This window comes from Gadus macrocephalus, chromosome 15 (genome assembly GCF_031168955.1).
Source record: "Gadus macrocephalus chromosome 15, ASM3116895v1".
NCBI lineage: Eukaryota > Metazoa > Chordata > Actinopteri > Gadiformes > Gadidae > Gadus > Gadus macrocephalus.
Genome location: NC_082396.1, coordinates 17,688,348 through 17,712,464, shown reverse-complemented (window position 1 = coordinate 17,712,464; position 24,117 = coordinate 17,688,348).

Genomic DNA, 24,117 nt, shown 5'->3' with positions numbered 1-24,117 from the left:
GTAGGACACGTTCGTTGTTGTAAGAAACATTTTGAAATTGCTTGTTAACTGTGGTATGATGCGTTCACATATGTGTGTTTAGATTGTTTAATTTCCCTGAATTTATTGTAGGGAAGCAATGTGTGAGAGAGTGCATGTTATAAAATTAACCCCCGCAAGGTTCTTTGCATAGTCCAGAATGGGATAATACACAACAGGAACATCCATTATAAACCATTATAAATCCCGGAGAAATTCTTAACGCCTATGTCATTCGTAACCTCTACTTTAAGTTCTACCTTAACATCTTGCGTGTTTCCCGAAACGTTCTTTGCTGCGAATCTCTTCCGTACGTCGTTCGTTGGTAAGACGGTCTGAAGCGCTCGTAGAACCTTCTTAGCTCTACCATAGTGAGGGTTCAGCCTCTGCGCTAGTCGCCGCCACTGTAACCTTTAGAAATCCCCGTTGCGCATGGAACTGCCACATTGGCAATGTTGTGTTTCACCAATGGGTTTAAGTCAGCTTTTTCCTGTTCTACAGAACGAAACGAGAGAGAGAGAGAGAGAGAGAGAGAGAGAGAGAGAGAGAGAGAGAGAGAGGAGATAGTAGGCAACAGTGCACCCTATTTATGTATATGTCAAAACCACAAATGCAAAACAGGGTCAGTGCTTTGTATTATGGATACTCCAAGTATTGCAGAAGATCATATTTATAGATAGTTTAATTTATTTAGTTATTTAGTTGCTTCAAGGAGGTCTGGTGGTCTCCGTATAATATATATTTACGGATCCCTGTGACACCAGGTCGACTCCGTCATTGAAACGGGGATCTGTTTGTGTGCCACAGCTTATTATATAATACAGTTTAGGCTGAGACTGGTTTTATTCTTGTTACCTGTCGGGGTCTGTGTGCGGGGTCTGTGTACGGGCTTTACGCACCGCTAGGTGCGTAAAGTGTGTGTTAGTGAAAACTAAATGTCAAGGTAAAGAGGCGGTGGTTGAAAAAAGTATTTCGACCACTTATTACATTCACTTGTTTCTTCTAATGGTTTATTAGTTTCCCAGTTTAATTTCCTTAATTTCCGCTCTGAAGACCAGTCCAGGGGCAGATAAAAAGTATTTGCACCGGGGCCTATCACCATGATGTTACGCCACTGAGCAGAACAACACCACGTGTGTGTGAAAAAGTGTGAGGCTCAGCAGCTGATTTAGATGTCCGCATCCGAGAGAGGGTAAAGCGTCTAGAACACTGATATATCATGCCATTGGATGTGTTGGTGTGGGGGCGGTGGTCTGGCCACCGTTTGATTTTGACAGGTGCATTTGAAGGGGGGTTAAGCTTCCCGGATACAGAAGTATAATGATACTGTATGGGGCATGTTTCATACAGCATCGCTCAATAATGCTTTGACGCAATGGCTGTACTCTAAAAGTATCACAGATGGTCCTAGCCATGGGGATAACAAGACCCCCAACTTCCTACAACTCTTAACAGGAAACACATTTTTTTCCAACCCGTCTTTAGGGCCGTTTGTCCATTCTGGTAGACAGGGTAGCCGCGCCCATTCTGCTGGCGATTTGAGTTCGCCCTGAACAAGGGTCTGGAGAAGAGCAATAATTATTTCTTCTTCCGATATGTTTTTGAGGGAGCCAATCACCAAGCTGGCTTTTCCCCTTGGCGTGCTATCGGTTCCAGGCTCTGTTCCATCCCAGGACAAAACTCTATTTACATGTGGGTTTTTTTAAAAGGGGAAGAAAGTAAACATACATACATATGTGACGGGTACAAATATAGACTGCACCTTTAAGAGAAAACGGGCGGGAAGAGGGGAGCGGGAAGACGGTGAACGAGCGGGAAGACAGTGAAGGACCCCGGCGGTGTGCAAGGCGAAGTAATGCGGTTGCATGCTAGTTTTTTCCGTCTTGTTTTGTTCGATAAGTTTAGTACCAAGTTAAGTTTAGTACCAATTTGTACCAGTCAATCTGGTACGGTTTTGCGTCAATTCGGTCGTTGAGAGTGGTGCGGCGGTTTTGAGCGTTTCGTAGTGGAGTGAGTCTGGATGTCAGTGGAGGCGACGGGGAAAAGAGGCCCTCCGTGTGATTATTGCGTTTCGGGAGGGCTCTGCCCTGCCAGCCATCGCACATCCCGAAGTGCGGTCTCTGCTGCGGTATTTGTAATCCCTGCACCCCACCTAACCATTTACACTGAAACAGAATACACACACACGCACACCGTGCGCAGCCCGAACAGAACTGCGACTGAAATAACTAACGCTGCGCCAAAGTCAGAGTTTGAATGCAAACTCTGACTTCTAAGAATGCTTTACTTTGCACTTTTATTTTGGAATTTCAAGGCAATAAACATCTATTGCAATGTTAAGGAATTCATGTTTTTTTCATTCAGATATGTAAATCAACATGTATAAATTGCTATTAGTCAATTAATGGGGAGATAATCGATAATCGAATCGAAATCGAATCGGACTGAAAAAATTAATCGTTAGATTAATCGATGCATCGAAAAAATAATCGCTAGATTAATCGTTTAAAAAATAATCGTTTATCCCAGCCCTAGTTCTTACGCATATGACATTCAAGAAAAGCTGATGCGGATACGGCTCAGAGATTCTAATCTTGTCCCCAATGCAGAGGGGATGTTAAAAGAACAGCTTGCGCTTGGGCTCCGAGATGATATCCTTAGAAGAGAGAGCAAGAAAAGACTAAAGGAAAATGGTAATCTTACCTTCGCTGAGCTGATGCAAGATGCCATCTCCTGGTCTGAAGAGGAAGAGGTTCAGACGTCTGATGCCGTGCAAAGCAGTTCCCGTGCCAAAGGTGCCGTGAACGCTACAAGGGCGATCGATGGACCCTCTTCGCAGTTGACGATGGAGGTACTGCATGAAGCAATACAAAAGATAGCCATGCGTCAGGATGAACTGTTCCAGATGATGGGTCACAGGGGCACTACCATGAAACAAGGGAGAGACGTGAAAGCAAGAAGCCCCCCTCTGAAGAATGAAGAGGGGCAGTATATCTGCTACGCGTGCAATGAGATTGGGCACACAAGCAGATACTGTCCTTTGAACAGGGGAGCTATGGGAATAGGCAGTCCTATAAAACTCCTCAAACCCCGAGTGCAAGTGTCTACCTGTTGGAGACAGACTACCTGTTGGACACTGGCTCAGAGGTCGCCACAATTCGGGAATCTCACTTCACTGAGTACTTTGGGAAGTCTGCGTTGTCCTCAGCCAACTGGGTCCAGCTCACCGCTGCAAACGCCCTCGAAATACCCCTCCTTGGATGCCTAGAGGCAGAGGTAGAGTGCATTGGGAAGACCGTCGGCAGGATGTGTGTCTTCGTCCTTAAAGATGAAAGCCCAGATGTGGAAGGGATGAAAGGTCCCCCTGGTATCCTGGGAATGAATGTGCTAAGTGAACTGAAGGATCTTTTCGTTGCCACGGACGGCATGAAAAAGATGGATAAATATCGGGACACTGAGGCTAAGGTCCACCGGGTGCTAGCGACCATCAGAAAAGAGGCGGGGTCCCTCGGACAGAGCGACCGAATAGGCTATGTGAAGGTGGCAGGCAGGGAGACAGTCATCATTCCCCCACTCAGCGAACGCATCCTTGAAGGTCATTGCAGCATGCCTTCAAAAGCAAGCTGTCAAGTGTTAGCGGAGGGCACTTCTGGAGTGAGCCTGCCGAAGAGCCTCCTGGTGGCTAATGTGCTCGCTACAACCACATTTGGGCGTGTGCCTATCCGGGTGTTGAATTCAAGTGAAAAGCCAGTGATGCTGAAGCCAAGATCCCGGATCGCCGTAATCTGTAAGCCACAGGACGTGCTGCAAAAGGAACTTGTAGAGTTTGAAGAGAAAGAAGGAGTGCTGCATGTGAAGGCCATTAAAACCAACCGAATAAAAGGCAGAGGGGGGTGAAACCGAGCAGCTACCTGTCCCTGTCCAAGTTAACCTCGAAGGGTTCTCTCCCACCCAGTGCCATAAGCTCAGGAGTTTATTAGCCAAGCATCAAGATGTGTTCTCAAAAAGTGATTCAGATTTTGGGCACACCACTTCTGTCTCCCACAGTATTCCGACAGGGGAGCGGCATCGCCGGGTTCCCCCTCAGGTTTTCCAGTAGTTTAAGAAACACGTCCAAGATCTCGTCTCCCAAGGAGTTCTCAAAGAGAGTTGTAGCCCCTGGGCCTCACCTGCTGTAATCGTGCTGAAAAAAGATGGTAGTGTGAGGTTTTGTTGCGATTATCGGAGGCTAAACGAAGTGACGTGCAAAGATGCCTACCCACTGCCACGTGTTGATGAGTTGCTTGACGCATTAAGGAAGGCACAGCTGTTTTCAACCCTGGACATAACCTCAGGCTATTTCCAAGTAGCCATGGATGATGCAGACCGAGCGAAGACGGCAGTCACCACCCCGTTCGGCCTGTTTGAGTGGTCAAGGATGCCATTCAGGCTATGCAACGCCCCAGCCACATTCCAGCATCTCATGGTGCTCGGCGATCTGACGTTTGAGGCGCTGCTCATCTATTTGGACGACATCATAATCTTTTCTAATGACTTTGACACCCATTGCGAGAGATTGGAGGTCGTCTTCAATAGACTCAGGCAGCACGGTTTAAAACGAAGTGAAGTTCCTGGGCCACATAATTTCCGCTCGAGGTATCCAGGTGGATCAGGAGAAAGTGCGAGCCCTGGAGACATGGGCAGCCCCTAAGTCAGTGAGAGAGGTGAGCCAAGTCCCGGGGTTTATGAGTTACTATCGAAGATTTGTCCCCAGGTTTGCCCACCTAGCTCGGCCTCTCCATGCTCTGGTTGGCAAGGTTTGCAGAGCCGTTCAGATGGAGTGATGACTGCCAACATGCCTTTGAAGAACTGAAGCGTAGCCTAATGAACCAGCCAGTTCTTGCATACCCTGACTTCAGCTTACCCTTCATACTCACCACTGATGGGAGTCTACAGGGCCTGGGGGCCGTATTAAGCCAAAAGCAGGGGGGAGTCGAGTACGTCATTGCCTTCGCCAGCCGAGATCTGCGTGGAGCTGAAAAGAATGACAAAAACTATTGTGCTTTCAAATTAGAGTTGCTCGCTCTAAAATGAAACAAACGAAAAATTTAAAGAATATCTACTGTACTCCAAATTTACAGTTGTATCCGATCACAACCCACTGCGCTACCTGGGTTCTGCCAACCTAGGAGCGGTGGAGCAGCGCTGGGTAGCCCAGCTTGCAGAGTACAATTTTGAAGTCTGTTATAAGCCCGGGCGACAAAATGCGAACGCTGATGTCTTGTCAAGAATCCCGACGACCACAGAGCCGGATGAGGAAGATTCAGGGAAAGACTTCATAGGCATGGGATCAGACGAGGTACGTGCTTGTCTCTGGCCAGGGCCAGAGACAAGCACGTACCAAAACAAAACAGATGCAGTCAGGGTGGAAAAGGTGGCACAGAATGCCATGAAGGGGGCCGTGAGTGGCTTCAGCTGGCCTGAGATAGAACAGGAGCAAAAACGGGACCCCAGTGTCTGGCCTGTCCACTCAGCTGTGTGGAACCACAGAAAGCCCACTCTGTCAGAGATTAGAGACATGGATCCAAAGCTAAAGCGACTCTCCCAACAGTTTGAGCGACTGAGCCTTCAAAAGGGAGTCTTGTTTCGCTCTGTCAGCAATCCAAGAGACGGGGAAGAAATACGGCAATTAATCGACCCAGGGAGTCTGCAGCGTCGAGTGTTTGAAAGTCAACATGAACATGGTGGTCACTTCGCGGAACAGAGCACCCTTGACCTCATGAGGCGGAGCTATTACTGGCCGACAATGACCAAAGATGTACAGACTTGGATAAAGGAATGCAAACGGTGCACTCTGGCAGAAGACGTATTTCCCAAAATTAGTTAGTTAGTTAAAGCTTTTTATTGTCCCCTAAGGGCGATTTTGTTTGCAGCAAGACATCAATAGACAACATAGGACAGAAAGTACAACATGACAGACCAAACATACATGCAGATAGTATAGATAGTGCAGAGTGTATACAGGCATGCTGATAAGCATCCCTGCATGACATACCCATGTAAATCAGAATAATAATAATATCTACTATGTGTCAAATAAAATAAAAAATGAAAAACAGGAAACACTTTCTGCTCTCCATGGAGTACATTTCATACAGCAGGTAATCATACCTCACACTGCACCAAAAACACCATGTCGGCCCAGAGCTCCAAAATCTGAGTTCAGTAGAGAAATGGCACTGGGAACAAATGAGAGTCTATATCTATTGGTTTTAACTGCAGGGAATCTGAAACGTGACTTAGAAGGTATTAACTGAAACTCAGGATGAAGAGGATGACCATTTGCTGATAAAATAGATTCTGCCTTTTTGTGGACAAATCTATTGTACAGGTCTGCTAGACTGCTTTGCTTGGCACCTATGATTTTGCCACCGGCCTTCACTACTTTGGCGAGTGAGGCTTTATCCTTTACGTTCAGATTTCCATACCAGCATATCATAGAAAAAGATAAAACAGATTCAATGTATGATTTATAAAATATTCTCATAATGGTTTCATCCACATTGAATTTTGCCAATTTACGGAGGCAGGAGAGTCGCTGTTCGCCTTTCTTACATATATTCTCTGTGTTAAGATTAAAATTTAGCCTGTCATCAATTATGCTTCCCAGGTATTTATGAGCCAACTACCTCTACAGGTTGCCCGTTTATAGCAGTGACCTGGGTAGGGGGGGACTTGCGCCTATAATCAATGACCATGTCCTTCGTTTTTGATACATTCAAGTGTAAGTGAGCACTATCACACCAGGCTATAAAATCGTTTAAAACAAGACCATGCTCAGATTCTTTTCCATTTAAAAGACTAACAATAGCTGAGTCATCTGCAAACTTTAAAATATGTCTGTTTGTGTGCTGGCTACGACAGTCATCAGTGTATAGGATGTATAAAAGAGGGGACAGGACACAACCCTGTGGTGACCCTGTAGAGGACAGTATATTTTCTGAGAGTACCCCATTCACCCTCACTCTCTGAGTTCTGTCCGTTAAAAAATCCAAAATCCAACCCACTAAACTAAAATCTAAATTAAAATTTCTTAACAGCCTATCAACTAAAATGTGTGGTTGAATAGTGTTAAAAGCTGATGAAAAATCAACAAATAAAATGTTGGCATGAGTGTTGCTACCTTCAAGGTGCTTAAGTATCAGGTTAATCAGAGTGGCTGTAGCATCCTCAACCCCTCGCCTGGCCCTATAAGCAAATTGTTGTGGGTCCAATAGATTCTCTGTTTTGATGAGGAGCACCTTTTTCATTAGTTTTTCGAAACATTTCATCACCAATGAGGTCAAGGCAATTGGTCTAAAATCATTTAAAACCTTAGGGCAACTGATTTTTGCCACTGGTACACTGGTACGAGTTTTTCCAAATTTTGGGGACTCTCTGTTGGCTCAAGGAGAGCTTAAATATGTAATAAAATATAGGACCAAGTTGTTCAGCGCACGAGGAGAGTAGGTGACCCCCTATGTTATCTGGCCCGGGACTCTTCTTAACCTTTGAGTGTCTGAAGGTATCTACTACGTCATGCAAATCAAAGGGCGCTGGGGCACTATCCTTTAGGTAGTTTTTGTGCTCTAAAATGGCATCCTTAAATGTGGATGAGTCAAACCTCAGATAAAACTCATTCAGCGTCTGTGCCAGCTTTCTATCACATGTGAACCCATCCAGCACCAAATTCGGATTTCTTGTTTTCTTTGTGCCAATTATGGTTTTCATGCCATCCCAAGCAGAGCCTAAATTGTTGTTCCCCAATTGGTCCTCTAGCTTTTCTTTATAGCTCCGCTTTGCTCTTGCGATTTCATGTTTAACTTCCTTTTTTAGTTTTTCAACCTCCGGAAGGTTCCCTGCTCTAAATGCCTGTCTTTTCCTGTATAGCAGTGCCCTGAGTGCTTTCGTCACCCATGGTTTACTATTTGGGTACACCTTTACAGTTTTTTCAGGAATAACATTATCTTCACAAAAGGAGACGTAACAACTGACATCATCTGCAAGGACGTCAATGTTCGAACAAGATTGCTTAAACATTTCCCAGTCTGTGCACTCATAGCAGCCCTGCAGACTCAATTTGGATTCATCAGTCCGGACTTTAACCCGCTTGGTGACCGTTTTTCCCCTCTGCAGTGCAGTGCAGTATGATGGGATAAGCTGAATACAATTATGGTCGGCCCCTCCAAGTGGGGGAAGGGGAATAGCTTTACATGCTCCTTTGATGGAGCCATAACACAAGTCCAGCGTTTTGTTGAGTCTGGTAGGGCACTTAACATATTGGTCAAAGTTCCTTATGGTTTTCTGAAGAGAACAATGATTAAAATCCCCAAGGATCAGCACTGGAGCGTCGGGTGATATTGCCTGTAGTTTTTGGGTAGATTGCAATATAGTCTCTGAGGCATTGTCAGCGTTTGCCCTTGGATGGATATACACAACCATGATGAAAATTTGGGGGAACTCTCGGGGAAGATAAGGGGGCGGGATAAGTGATACGCACAACAGTTCAATGTCTTTAGTACATAGTCTTTCTCTTACAATAACATTTCTCTGTGATCGCCAACAAGCAAGCGTCTCTGAATTCGTGTTGGAATCTGACGTTGGCTTGCAGCTCATCGACCTTGTTTCGAAGAGACCGCGCATTTGAGAGAATTATGGAAGGCAAGGGGGTACGGGAAAGGGGTTGTTTCCTTAGTCTTAGACGCAGGCCAGCCCGCTTTCCTCGCTTCCTGATCTTGCGGGGAAACGCGCCGGTAGAATCCCCTTTTCCACTTGTTTGATCGGCAAAACAGTTTAGATCGGGAACCACTAGATTCACACCACGAAGATCCTGAAAGTTACTCCATTGGAGAAGAAAGTCTTTGCTGTATGTTATGCGCTCCGGTTTAGTGAACCCGTTAGCGCTTCCGTGAGATGGATCACTGTCCACAGAAGGAACAAGACGGTTAACTCCATGATTTGATGCTTATCTGGTCAACTCAATAGAATATATTAAAAGTCCATTAGTAAGATGATTTGTTGGCCAATTAAATACTGTGCATAAAAGGTGCATAAAGACACAATCACAAAAACAAACAAACAGAGTTTACGAACAGACGTGACTTGCTGCCGGTCGCTGCATGAGCATGCGCCCTGATTAAAGCCCCAATGACATGCGCCAACATTATGGCACCCCTTGAGGTAGTGGCAATGGACTACACCATGCTTGAGAGATCCAATGGGGGGTACGAAAACGTGCTCGTCCTGACCGACATGTTAACTCGGTTTACAGTTGCCGGGCCTACCAAGAACCAAACTGCATACACCACGGCCAAGAACCTCATAAAGCACTGGTTTGTCCATTATGGATGCCCGGCACGATTGCATTCAGACCAAGGGCGCTGTTTTGAGGCTAATGTTATAAAAGAGTTGTGCCAGATGTACAGAATAGGGAAGAGCCGCACCACCCCCTACAACCCTCAGGGCAATGCCCAATGTGAAAGGTTCAATCGAACCATGCACCAGATGCTGAGGACTCTGCCTGCTGTGAAGAAAAGGAGGTGGGACGAACACCTTTCTGAGCTCGTCATGGCTTACAACAGTCGAATCCATTCTTCTACGGGTTACGCACCTTTTTATCTGATGTTCGCCAGGGATCCCAGGCTGCCGATGGACATCTTAGTTCAAAACCGCAGTAGAAGTTGCTAACGCTGCGGCGCAGGACTCATCCAGAAGCAGGAAAAGAGCCTATGACCGCAGAGCTGCCGGGGCCCTCATGAGAGCGGGGGATCGTGTTCTGCTACGCAATCACTCCCATCGGGGCAGAAACAAGATAGGAGACAAGTGGGAACCATTTCCTTACATCGTGGTCGCACAAAATCACGGTGACATCCCTGTTTACACCATCCGCCCTGAGAAGGGAGGCCCCTCAAAAGTGGTTCACCGGGACCAACTCAGACTCTGTACTTTCCCGTCACTCCCGCCACGTCCTGAAGGCAGGCACCAGCCCCGAAAAGACAAAGACACTGGCCCTGACATTGATACAGGCTGTCCCGACCTCATTTGCATCCCTGCCACTGCACACACGCCCCATGCAAACACAGACACAGGGGAGGGAGACGTAGTGGAGGGGCACTCAAGTGGTGATGGTTAGGTTGGGGGTGAGGCCATATGTGAAACTGTTAGGCCCATCTGTGAAGAGCTGGGAACTACGGGTGGGTCAGACGCAGGGAATGAGAGTGAAAGTGTGTGCAAACTTAGACGGTCTCAAAGACAGACCAGGGGTACACTTCCCTCTAGATTAAGGAGTGATTATGTTTTGAAATAATTTGTGCAACCTCAAATGTGCTGTACTTACCTTTATGTATGTCCATGTATTTGGGTGTTAAGTACTGTGATGATGTTAGTGCTATGATGCCGTGTTTTTTGTTATCAACTATTTTGAGGCTTCCTTATGTAATTTTCGAGATGTTACCTGTATTGAGAACTTACCTGATGCCGTGTTTTTTTGTTATGAACTATTTTGAGGCTGCCTTATGTAATTTTCGAGATGTTACCTGTATTGAGAACTTACCTGTGTGTACTTTCATATGGATCAATGTGCTGTACCTTCCTCTGTTCTTTTTCGGAGATCGCATCGTCATTTGGATGTTCGATGGCATGGCAGGGTTTCGCAGGGGGGAATTTAACGGGTACAAATATAGACTGCGCCTTTAAGAGAAAACGGGCGGGAAGAGGGGAGCGGGAAGACAGTGAACGAGCGGGAAGACAGTGAAGGACCCCGGCGGTGTGCAAGGCGAAGTAATGCGGTTGCATGCTAGTTTTTTCCGTTTTGTTTTGTTCGATAAGTTTAGTACCAAGTAAAGTTTGGTATCAAGTTGTACCAGTCAATCTGGTACGGTTTTGCGTAAATTCAGTCGCTGAAAGTGGTGCGGCGGTTTTGAGCGTTTCGTAGTGGAGTGAGTCTGGACGTCAGTGGAGGCGACGGGGGAAAGAGGCCCTCCGTGTGATTGTTACGAGGGAAGACGCTGTCCTGCGTGGTTGCCTGGGAGTCTGAACGTCGGTGAAAAGAGGCCCTCCGTGTGATTATTGCGAGGAAGGACGCTGTCCTACGTGATTGCCTGGAGCTGCCCGAGAGCTGGGGACGTTTCGGGAGGGCTTTGCCCTGCCAGCCATCGCACATCCCGAAGTGCAGTCTCTGCTGTGGTATCGTAATCCCTGCACCCCACCTAACCATTTACACTGAAACAGAATACACACACACACCGTGCGCAGCCCGAACAGAACTGTGACGGAACAAACTAAAGCTGTGCCGGTACACACACACACACACACACACACACACACACACACACACACACACACACACACACACACACACACACACACACACACACACACACACACACACACACCGTGCGCAGCCCGAACAGAACTGCGACTGAAATAACTAACGCTGCGCCGGTACACACATCCACACGCAGTGCACTGGAAGGGACATTGCACCGCTGTGCATTCCGTGCACATACCCCTGTTCAGGACTTAAGGAAAAGTGACTTTCTTGAGTGTTATAATGTAGATAGTGTTATATTGGATAGTGATTGTGACTCGAATGTTACAGTTTTTTCCTATCGTTTTCGGTCATGTACCCATACTATGGTCACTTTTCCCTATCACTTAACACAGTGGGCTTTTTAAGACACACACCTCTGCATATCTGTTAACCTTTGGTGCAAAATGCACTACAACAACCACACCACAAACAATGCTGCCATAACTTAACACATGTTTCCTCTCAGAACACTATGACCTAAAAAACACTAACATCTTGAAGCATTGCCAATTGCATATATAAAATGTTGCTGTGTCCTCCAGTTTGGCCTAGATTTCCTGTAGTGTTGCATTGAAAAAAAGAGAAAAAACACAGACAACCACTTCTTTGGACTACAGTAATAAAGTTTGTAATATTACAGTATGACAATCCAAGCCAAGTATCTGCTGACAGTGTTCATATGTCGGTTTACCTCCCACAAAAGATGTCACAATTGAGTGTGGTAAATGTACTGTAATTGTAAATACAGTAAATACTGTAAGTGTTTTATGAGAAACTGAGAATAACAATTTTCAGTTTTTGTAATGCAAATTACATACAGTAAGTACGTAATATATGATCCAGAAACAAATCACAAACACAACAGTTGTTTTCACTGTGCTTTACTTTTTGGAGATTTTGTCACAGTGCAAGTGTTACACAAAACAGAAAATACATTACAAAGTCAAAAAATGTGTTCTAACAAAAAATGCAATGCACAAAACCTGCACATACTGTATATTACAGTAGCCCAACAGTGGCGCAGAATTGGGCTAATCCCTCCTATCCTCCGCATTTGGCCACAAATTTTCATCTTCGTCGCAACGTATGGTTTCTCTTGCCATACAACGTGGATAAAATCTTTTGGAATGCCTTATCCAGGCCTGGATATCTTCTGGGGCTATGTCCATACACCCCGCAGCCATTGCCTCTAATAGGGACATCTGGTCCTGAGGGCGGTGGTCATAGACCTTCCATCTCCACGCCGAAAAGAATTCCTCGATGGGGTTGAGGAAAGGAGAGTAAGGCGGAAGGAAAAGTGACCTCATCCTAGGATGCGCCGCAAACCACCCTGTGACTTGCCGGGAGTGGTGAAAGGCCACATTGTCCCATACAATTACATACGTTGGTAGATTCTGCCTGTCTACCTCTCTTGCTGTGAGCCTTTCGTAAAGCTCATCTATGAAGGCAATTAGGCGTTCGGTGTTGTATGGGCCTATGCCGGCCTTCTGCAGCTGCAGTCCATCGTTCGAAATTGCTGCGCACATGGTGATGTTCGCACCCCTCTGGCCTGGAACATCTATCGTGGCCCTTTTCCCAATCAGGTTCCTTCCACGGCGATGTGTTTTTGCCAGGTTGAAGCCAGCCTCATCCACAAAGATGAACGCATGTTCATTCTCACTGGCTTCAAGTTCCATGGCTCTCTTCAGGAAATTAGAGAATACACAAGATACCATAAAACAAAAATGGCATAGCTTACAGTTTTGTGCAAAATCACTATCAACATGACAGTGTGTCCTGTGTTCAGTCTTACCTGGACGTATTGGTACCGGAGTTCCTTTATCCGCTCAGAGTTCCTCTCGAAGGGGACAGTGTAAAGCTGCTTCATTCGAATTTGGTGCTTTTTCAGCACTCTGGCGATGGTCGTGGTGCCAACATTCTCAATGTTGGCAAATACACCAATGTCTGCGATGATGTTTGCACAAATTTCTCTTAGCCTTATACTATTGTTAGCAATAACCATTTGCACTATTGCATTTTCTTGTGGCAAAGTGAATTTTCTTCCCCTTCCACCTGAGTGGGGCAACCGTTGGGTCCTACAATAGTGAGTCAGACACAAATGCACTGATACGTCAGGAGAGTTTTGGAGACTTCTCACATCACATTACTACTGTTACAAACACATCAGTCAGAATGCTGTAAATACTGTATAGTACCTGTTAGTTTGTGTGAAAACCCTCACGATTGATGCCACCGTTGATCTTGGCAAGTTCGGCTGAACCCTCAGACCAGCTTCCCTCATGGACAGACCATGATTGATTACATGGTCGATGACAGTTGCTCTGATTTCATCAGATACAACTGTCCTTGCTGCTGCTGCTCCTCTCCCTCTTCCTCCTACTCCACCTTCACCTCCTCCTCTTCCTCTTCCTCCTACTCCACCTTCACCTTCACCTCCACCTCTTCCTCTTCCTCCTACTCCACCTTCACCTTCACCTCCACCTCTTCCTCTACCTCTTCCTCCTACTCCACCTTCACCTTCACCTCCACCTCTTCCTCTACCTCTTCCTCTTCCTCTTCCTCCTACTCCACCTCCACCTTCACTTTCACCTTCACCTTCACCTTCACCTTCACCTTCACCTCCACCTCCTCCTCTTCCTCTTCCTCTTCCTCTTCCTCTGCCTCTGCCTCTTGCTCTTGCTGCATCCATTTTTCTATACCAACTACGTAAAGAAGTCCAAAGCAAATGCCAAAGAAGGCCCTTTTTCAACGAGGCACAAATTACATGTAAAACACCTGAGTAGGTCTTTAGCTGAGTAGGTCTTTAGCTGAAATGACCACCAGGTGTTTTGCATTGCAAAACTTATCCTCTGTGTTTTGTACAGATCATTGTATGTAGTGTTGCTTTTACGTAAAAAAAGTAATTCCATGCCAATTCACCAAGAACTATGGTGCACAAGGGAAAACAAATCTAAATTACTGTAAAATAAAATAAATAAACTATAAACTAAATATTTTTTCTTATTCAAACAGGTAACTTCATTTGTCTGTCCAAATGCAGCATCTTTCCATCTACAGTGATCTAAATTACTGATAAGTTAGGTTTTGAACAGAAAGTTCACTGTTTTGAACAGAGTATCTAAACATTGGTAAAATATGCTGTAGTTCCACAGCGTTTTGCCGGTAGTGAACATTGACTGGGGCAGGTATCCATGAAATTTGGAAGAAGGCGTCATTGCCAGCATTTGTATCTTAGCATAGGGGCAAGTAACCAGTTTGGTTCACATGGTCTACTGGTATGCTCACTGTGTGAAGTGTTTAGGGAATGTGAACATGGTTTAGGTAAATTGCCTAAAACTATAGGAAAAAACTGTAAATGCACGTCTGGTGATTTAGCATTTTATTGTGATTTATGTTTTCCTGGTTTATATTTTATTGTTGATGGGAACAAATGTACTGTGTTGAACGTTGGGAAGCGTCTTTTTAACTATTTTCGTGTTCAAAATGTTTCATGTTGAGTTCATATCAGAGTTAAAGGATAGACATTTTCCATTGTATTTCTTTTGTATTTCATTTATTTCTTACCTGGGGGTAGGGGCGCTTCACCTGTTTAGCCAAACCTTAGTAAGCTACTGTTGATCTAGACGGCTAAACAGTGCACAACGTGTCCACTCACCTGGGGTCTCATTTATAAAACTGTTCTACAAATGAACTGCACTTATTTTGTCTACACTACATCTATTTGCCAAGAGTTCAAAGGTCAACTGCAGAATTCAGAAACCAGTGGAACAACCATGGATTATCTTCACAGGGATACGAAACGCCACTAATCAGTTTGTAATCACCCACATAAAATGTTCTTGAACATAACCCCTTTTTAATGCCTGATTTGTCATGAAAAGCATCAAGAGTAATGGACAACGATTGTGATGAGGAGTGTGGCTTGATTTTCTACACTTGGGATTTAATTGACATTTGATTATGTGTTTACAGTGTCACTTAAAAATATGATGTTATTTTCACATGTTGGACAGATGCCTTATTCCATGCAGACGTGTCGTAAGTGGTTAGTATGGAGTGACGGGATTAAATATATATATTTTTTTTTTCTATTCTACAGAAATGTTTCTGGAGTTATAACTGAGGAATAACGCTGTTGACTTAAATTATTCTGATTACATAGATTTAACGCATGATACGGGTTGAAATTAAATTTATAAAGGGGGATGATAAAACATAATCGTTCTTCTCACTCTACAATTCTTCTGTCTGACTTCAGTTCACCACCACACCATCTGTGTCGCCAATTCTCCTTTTCCTCCAAACCATGCGTACGCATGGGTCAGAGTTTGCTTAGTTTGCTTACCGATCCCTTGGCATTGTCTGACGATATTCTTTATGAGAGATACAGATTCTTATCAGAGGGTATTCGCAGTGGCGGCGCCAGGGGGGGGCTAGGGGGTGCTAGAGCACCCCCTAGATTGGCCATAGCACCCCCATAGCACCCCCAAGAAATTAATGGTTTATTTATTATTATTTAATTTTATTCTGAGTTCTTAATAAAATGTATTGTGTGATAATAATATTTTAATCACAAAAGAAAATAACGGATTGAAATAAACAGATTGTTCACGTAGCACGACACAGACACGTTGCGTGCGTGAACGTGATTGTTCAATGAGTAGTAGGCTAAGTAACAGTAATCCTGGCGATCGGTCAATTCTCTTATTATTGTGGTTTTGAGTACCTGGTTTCATTCATGTTTTGATTGTGACCTAAAATAATATACTCTTTTTGAAAGCATTTCTGACTCTTTGCCTGTTTAAGTTAATTCTATCTGACATTCTAATCGACCGTCTTTAGTTAGAAGTGCATTGAACTTGGTATGTTTAGTTTAATTTGTCGCTCATGGTAGTGGTGACCTGGTAGTCATCTGGCGCAAACTTTAATCCACACACTGAAGTAAGTGAAGTATTTGGGATTACGTTATCTATAACATGCTGCATCCATTTTGACCGTCGGAAAATAACGCGGCTTTGTGCGCGTCCGTCAGAAGTAGCCTAATGACAATAATAATACGATCGATTTGAATGGCGCTTTTTATGTACCCCAAAGACCCGTTAGAGAGCAAACGTGTAAACATATGTGACGATATGGTGGGGAGGTGTTGTAGTAGAGAAAAATGAGACTTGTATGCTATCACCCTAATTTCATAGCACCCTCAGTAAAACGCCGAGCACCCCCATAGCACCACCAGAAAAAAATCTCTGGCGCCGCCACTGGGTATTCGTTATTTGATTGTCCTTGTTGGACCGTATGTAGGCAATGCAATGCTACACAAAGAAGCCGTGCACTTACTGTTGCGCAGTGTGTCTGTGTTTCAAGTTCAAAGGTGGCCCCACGTTCAACGTAGTCTGGCTCCGCCCGCCTAAGTACTTCCGCTCAATTTGAATTTCCCTTCAGTACTAGGTCTGGACCTGCTGTATGTAATTTGGTTTTCTGGCGCCGCTACAGTGGCGCCAAATCAGCGAACAGAGGGCGTGTCTGAGAACAATGACGATAAAGTCGTGCACCAGTTTGAGTTGTTGTTGTAGGTCGGTAGTTGATTTACAATGTGCAATCTTTCCCTGATAAATTAAATTAGACGAACAAAACCTGCAGCTGTCGTTGACGGACATTTTCGTGCAGACGCGCAAGGTGTTTGGTTTGTGTACAACCTGCGCGTGATTTCCGGCGCATGACATACGTCACAACCAAACGTTAGCGATTGGTTATGGCAGATCCAGAGTGGCACTGGGCAGATCCAATCATTTTAAACTTCAACAGACACCCGCCTTCAAGTGAGTTAACGTTTGTCTATTGATTAGGTCCAGACTCTCTGTACAAATGAAATTAAATGAAGTGAAGTACGAGAGTCTGGTAGAACCAGGCTACGTTCAACGTACATTAACCTTGGATAGTCAAGTGCCGTGTTGTCCATTATCCCTTACATAACCGCTGTGTCAGTGACACAAATAGGCCTAGGTATTTTTTATTCTACAAATTATATTATAGCTGTGAGAATTGTTAAGAAAAATTACCTCCATGGGGAAGGGCAGTGGAGCGGTCCCCACCCCAGTCGTATTAATTTGGGTTTTCTTTTTATTTGCTACAGGTAATCAACATGAGATTAAAGGTTGGAGCCTAGGCCATTGCAAATCATAGGCTAGATTCACCTGAAATTATTCAAATGGATGCTTACAACTTACCACATTGAATAATATTTTTATATTTATTTTTGACTTGGCCCCATGTTCGTAGGAGCGTGCTGGCACCACATCTATGGGGGGAAAACGCACGATGATACATGATATTTTTTAGACAATATGCAGAATATTTTCACTCACGAATTAACACGGTCGGCCATTTTTTTGCCAGCACGCCACCCTAGCCATATTATGGGCAACCGTGTTCCCCTTGGCTGTGATTTGAACTTTGAATTCATAATAATACACTGCTCGCCTTGGGTGAAATACACCGCTCTCGCTCGATTCATTTTGCAGAAGGGTGAGTCAAATGACACGATAAATGCCCCTTTTATGTGAACGCCCATTTAACTCTGATTGCAAGTTGCGTCTCTGTCGAGCCATGTTTTCCCAAGAAAGCCTGGGTATGTTCAGCAAGGTTTGTGGTATACCCCCCTGATCCACTCTTGAGACAGAAGTCATCAAAACGTCAAAGGACTATTTTCAGGTCTAGCCGGTGTAGGCTGTCATTTCCTGCTCCTTTTTACAGGAAAGAACCGTGACTTCATTTTGATGAGGCAATTTTTTGGAGTAGTAGTATACAGTATATTGGTACTACAGCTAGCATTGCCCTTGCAATAAAAATTTAGTGATTTTTTTTTTAATTTTCTTCCCATAGGCATATAGACGGAAACCACAAACTGGTCAGGTGGAGAATGGTCTTTCATGGATGTGTTGACGGCTTTAGTAGGACCATCATATACTTGCAGTGCCTAAATAACAATAGAGCATCAAGTGTACTGGAACTTTTTCGGCAACTTTTTCCGGTATTTGCTGGAAAGAAGAGGGTTAAATAGTGTCATCACTGGACGCAGTGTTCACAACCAGAGGATTGAGCGGTTGTGGGCAGAGTCAAACAGAGTTGTCTCCTTCTACTACAGTGATCTCTTCTCCTTCATGGAAAATGAGGGCATACTGAATCCTACAAATGAACTGCACTTATTTTGTCTACACTACATCTATTTGCCAAGAGTTCAAAGGTCAACTGCAGAATTCAGAAACCAGTGGAACAACCATGGATTATCTACACAGGGATACCAAACGCCTCTTCAACTGTGGCTGAGAGGTGTTCTTAACAGTAGAGAGGCAATGCAGAACATTTTAGTTGGGAGTGACAACTCTGAAATGAATGAAGACCCCCCAGTACATTTTGAGACTTCAAACAATGTTGTTGTTCCAGTAAATGATTTTATGTTCAATGAAACAGTTGTAAACAGGATTACACAAAATGTAGACCCACTAACAGATGACGGCAACCATGGCATTCAATTATTTTTGAGTCTGGTGAACTCTCTTAACGAGCAGGAGTGTCAAGGAAATTAGGACACTATTGGGGGGGGGTTAAAGGAGAAATCCGGTTTAAAATGGATCTGGGATATGTTAAATATGATAACGAGATGGGATGTTCGTTTAGGAGCACAAAAGCGCATGTAGATGCATTCTTAAATTGTCTGTTTTTAGCCGATTCTACCAAAACGCTATAAACTTGGAACCATGGGGCATCATCTCATGGTAAAAACGAAATCGCTATTTTAAACCACTTAAAAGGCTAGAAGTAGCCCGACACTTCTAGACGATGACATTTTATACACACAATACCATCAGTAGTTCACCCGTCGACGCCATTTTGAATTTTAAGACTCGATAAGTATCTTGGCGAACACAGAGCTTGTGTGTTGTTCACGGATGTCACAAGCTCTGTGTTCGTCGATCCTATGTTCACATTTCTAATTTTGTTTTTTTCTTTGTGCTATGCAGTGCTGTCTTTTCCTTTCTGTTTCGCGATGACATGGTCTGTCAACAAATTAAAGTACAAACAGCAAAAGCATAAATGTGAATCTTGTCCAGTCTCTTGCAATCAATCTCCAATAATTGTCTTTAAAACTTGAGGCATAGTTTACATCAGAACATCCCTCCAGAGCACACTGTTATATTGACCTCATGACTAAGCAATTTGACTGTCTTATCCGTAGACAATGAAACAAAGACTTGCATTCTGATGGCACTGACATTCAATGAAACATATATTTACTTTTGAGAGATGAACTAAGGATTTTGAGCAAGAAACTGTAATCCATGGTGTATTGTTATTTGTACGAATTGTTTAGAGTAATGCACTTACTGTTTTGCAAATGTTGAGGATGATTCGAGAAATGTACCAAAGCGTAATAATCCAATCATAGTCGGACTATACAATAATTGGACTTTCTTGAGTGTCATGTAAACGCACTGATTGCCTCTAATACTAACCGCATATATAGTCAGTCTAAAAGGTATACTAAACAGTGTTTTGGTAATTATCCAACCAGCATGGGGCCACACGTACCTTATATGGGGAAAGTGGCCGGGTTCAAGGGAGTGCTCATTAGGAAGTATTTTACAAAATATTACCATTTGTTGAAGTTCTTCAATGTAACATGTTGACCAGGACTTAAAAGTATGCCTCAGCTTATTAAATCATAAGCACCTTGGCTACAAGAGTATTAATAATGAGGCTAAATACCAATAGTATAATTCAAAGTGGGAAAAATGGTTTGATGTGTCAAGGGGTACTTGAGCTGTACTGAGTAAAGTACTGCATGAAGCCTCTGTTTTTAATGAGGATATATGATTTTATGTTACCCAATGGCAAAAATTAAAACTATAAAGTGTATTCAAGTCAAGTGCCAAATATTGTTTAACCTGATAGGTGCCAAGTTTGCATGCTACTGCCAAGTATCACCATCCCAAGAGCTTCAGTCAGTCAGGAGTCAAGTCACGGTAACAGTAGGAGTGAGACTGTGAGAAGTTCATGACTGCTAATATCTTCCGAAACGCTACTTCCATTCTTCTCTTTCCTATTAGTTGTTTACAACAGCCCCGGAGCGAGAACTAAACAACACGACAAAAAGTACAACCAAAAAGTAGAGCAAATATGTAACTGAGACGGATCTCGCTGCCTCCGAAGCATGCTTGGCAGTACCGCTCTCTCCGTCGCAGATATGGTACGTTTGGAGCCACCAGGTCCAGCTGTACGGCTTGGAGATGGGAATCCTGGTAACTAGGTTAGTCGCATCTGCTGACAAGATAACATGATTGTTCTGAGTGGTCCCCCCCGAGCAGAGAGACGGCAGCTGGCAGAACAAGAGGCGCTGCAGCGCGTACGGGAAGGGGGGAGTGTCTGCTAGACCAGAGCGAGGTGTAGGCCCAGTCTGACGTTGAATCAGACTGTGGCTGGTCGGAGAGGTGTCAAGTGTGGTGCAGTGGTGATGGGTTAATTCGTTCATCATTCTTTTATTTATTTTGTACAATTATTTATTTATTGTACATAAATGAACAGCTCCCTCCGTCGTCAGGTTTTGTTTTTGTGCTGCAGTGGTGTATTCTAGGTGCTCATTATAGTATTCCCCCTGTAGGTGTTTAGATAATTTTTTTGTGTTTTTCAGGCGGATTGAATAAGTGGCTGTGTCACTTATTCTAAGCCTCAGGGTTCGTCTGCTGGGATCTTCTTAAAGTACAGGCAAACAAACATGGCATTTAAGTCCAAATGGGCTTTTCTCCTTCCCTATTTCCCAAAAGCTCTGTTTTTCTCAATGGTCCAATAATTTGTGTGCAAGAAACACCTCCCCCCTGCAGGGGAGACACAACGTGTCCAAGAAACAAAATAAACCAAAGAGTGTCATGTTTTTCATCTGGTCCCCAGCACCACTCAGAGCTCGTCATATCTCCTACCGAGACCTTTTAGTGGGTGTGTTCCCTTCCTAATCAGCCCTCATATTCACAGCAAAGAGGGTGATTAAAAAGAGCTAATAGGAATTACGAGCGTCAATGCTTTCCCTAGAGGTACAGCCGTACGCCCCGTTCCCCCTCCCCATCACATAAACACACACAGACAGGAAGAAAAAAATCGGTTGGAAATGTAGCGAGAGAGTCTGTCGGAATACCAATTACCTCTGCCTGGCCATCGACAGCGCGCCCATGTGAATCATTTGACAACAGTGGAGGCCTTTTTCTCCACGGCTGGCCGGCCCGGCACAATGCCTTTAGAAGCGCGGCGAGACAAAGCGCACCACGGAAAGAATGTCACAGGAATTTGAGAAAGGTTAGCCGCAAAGGAGGGCAACCTCGCTGTCCGACGAGCCATTGATCAGGGCTATTAGACAGTGCATTCAGGGAGGCTGCCCGAAGCAACACATGAGTGCATCAGGTGTGTTTCAGGGAGGGAGTGTCACCTGGGAGTGTGTCTTTTGGCATTAGGTGAGTGAGTGTGTGTGTGTGTCTTTTTTTATCTTCGCACCGAACAGACGTCGGCCTTGAATATGTCCCGGGATGGGACTTCTAATGCAACCTGCCCTCATACTTACCATGATAAACACCGATGTAAATGTCAACTCCTCCTGGTAAAAGCACAGCGAGGTTCCCGGCTCATTTTGCACCTCTCGGGGACATGCTCGGCGCAGGGGAACAATGGTTGATACTGCAGCTAAATCACTGCAGCTCTGTGGGGCATCAGCGTGCCTCCTCTCATCTAGCTTGGCACGGCTTGCTGAGAAGCAAGATTAAGGCTTGGTTTGATTTATCTAACCACTGTTTCCTGCCTGCCACCAAATAGATGGACATATACATCATTCTTTACACCCATGCCTCACATAGCCCCATCCTCTGGATCATGTGGACTTCAAGGGTATAATGGAACCAAGCACTCGCAGTTTGGATATTTTCACTTTTCTGGGGCGTTTTGTAACGGTTTAGCATTAATAACAAGTTCAGCTGGAAAAAGCAACCAATTTTGCTTAGTGTTTTGTATGATTATGTATCATTGACAGGTATTAGTTTTAGTCAATGAAGTAAGTTCCTATTTTAAGATACTGGAGTGTATAGGCCAGGTGATAAAACCCATGTTTCACATGAACCGCTCGCATAAGTAATGTAGGATCCAATACATTTGACAGTGTAATATGTGCACATGTGCAAATGCAGTGAGCTGAGGCCCCCTGCTGGCCAGGCACTGAAGGATCTGAGCAGCGGCCGCAGCTGCTTGGTTTCTATGGTGAGAAACGGTGAAACAGAAGGGTGTGCTTACATGTGCTAAGCAGAGATGTCTGTGTAGTCACAACAACAGTTTGAGTCACAACAATCACCACTGATTTAGTCAGTGGTGATTGTTAGATTTCTACTTTACGTGATGTGATGTGTTATGTTGTGATATGTCTAAGCAACATTGGTGAAGGGCCCTTGCAGGGGCTAACCACATTCTCGGGGACCTCTGCACTGCCTTTGGGTTTGCCAGTGCTGGTGCGTCCCAAACTGCTGTGAGACAAACGGCAGATATGAAGTGGGATGGGGTTTGGCATGATATATTATATTTGATACTATATTTATAATTGTTCTTAAAGGGGTAGTTCGGAATTTTGGACCTAGGCCATGATTCCCAAGTCAGCTTTGGTATTCTTTATCACTGGAGAAAGTTTTCAACACATTTCATTCAGTCCTTCTAGTTGCAGAGTTCGCTCGTGCTAGGCTAGCGCACGTCAACGGGCAATGCTAGCCTGCTATTAAAAACAGTGTTACCCACTCCACAGTGCACCCGAGGTAAATCAATTATAACGACAGACTATAAATTTAAATGTCTGTTTATAGAATAATGTTAGAAATAAAACCAACCTTGCATTGCATTGCATTTTGAGGGAATTGCTGGGTCTCTGCAGCAGTGTTACATTCCTGGTAGTAGGCTATGGCAGCGGCGGACTGATACCAAGGTTACCGGCTTTAGTTTTTTTACCTGCCGCTGTCATTGCTACAAACGCAGAGTACAGTGAACGAAGGAATTCTATTAGCGTATTCAATTAACAAGATATGGCCACGTTTGGAGGACTTAGCGATGCATCTGCTTTTGATGACGATTATGAGGAATTTGTTGTACCCAACGAACCGTACATGTACGAGCCGGTGTGTTGATGTCCAAGCCAGCAGCAACAAGCCGCAGTTGAGTCCTTTCTGGATCTCGCACTGGAAATTGGTGGAAACTTTGTGGTGCCCATCTGTAGCGTTTATTTCTACAATTTCTAAAAGCACACTGAACCACCATGTTGCCTAGTCCTTCAATTGCGCTTCCGTCCCACATTTCTCTGTTTACGTTCTTCTGTCGTGATTCGGTTACAAAACTAACCGGCGCATAGTAAAATTCCGCTTCTGCTGAGAAAGTAGATGATTCATGCGATGCAAGGTTAGTTTTATTTCTAACATTATTCTATCAACACAGACATTTAAATCTATAGTCTGGCGTTATAATTGATTTACCTCGGGTGCACTGTGGAGTGCGTAAGACTGTTTTTAATAGCAGGCTAGCATTGCCCGGTGCCGTGCGCTAGCCTAGCACGAGCGAACTCTGCAACTAGAAGGACTGAATGAAATGTTTTGAAAACTGTCTCCAGTGATAAAGAATACCAATGCTCACTTGGGAATCAGGCCCTATGTCTAAAATTCCGAACTACCCCTTTAAACGGCCGCCATTGTGAAACCTCTGCC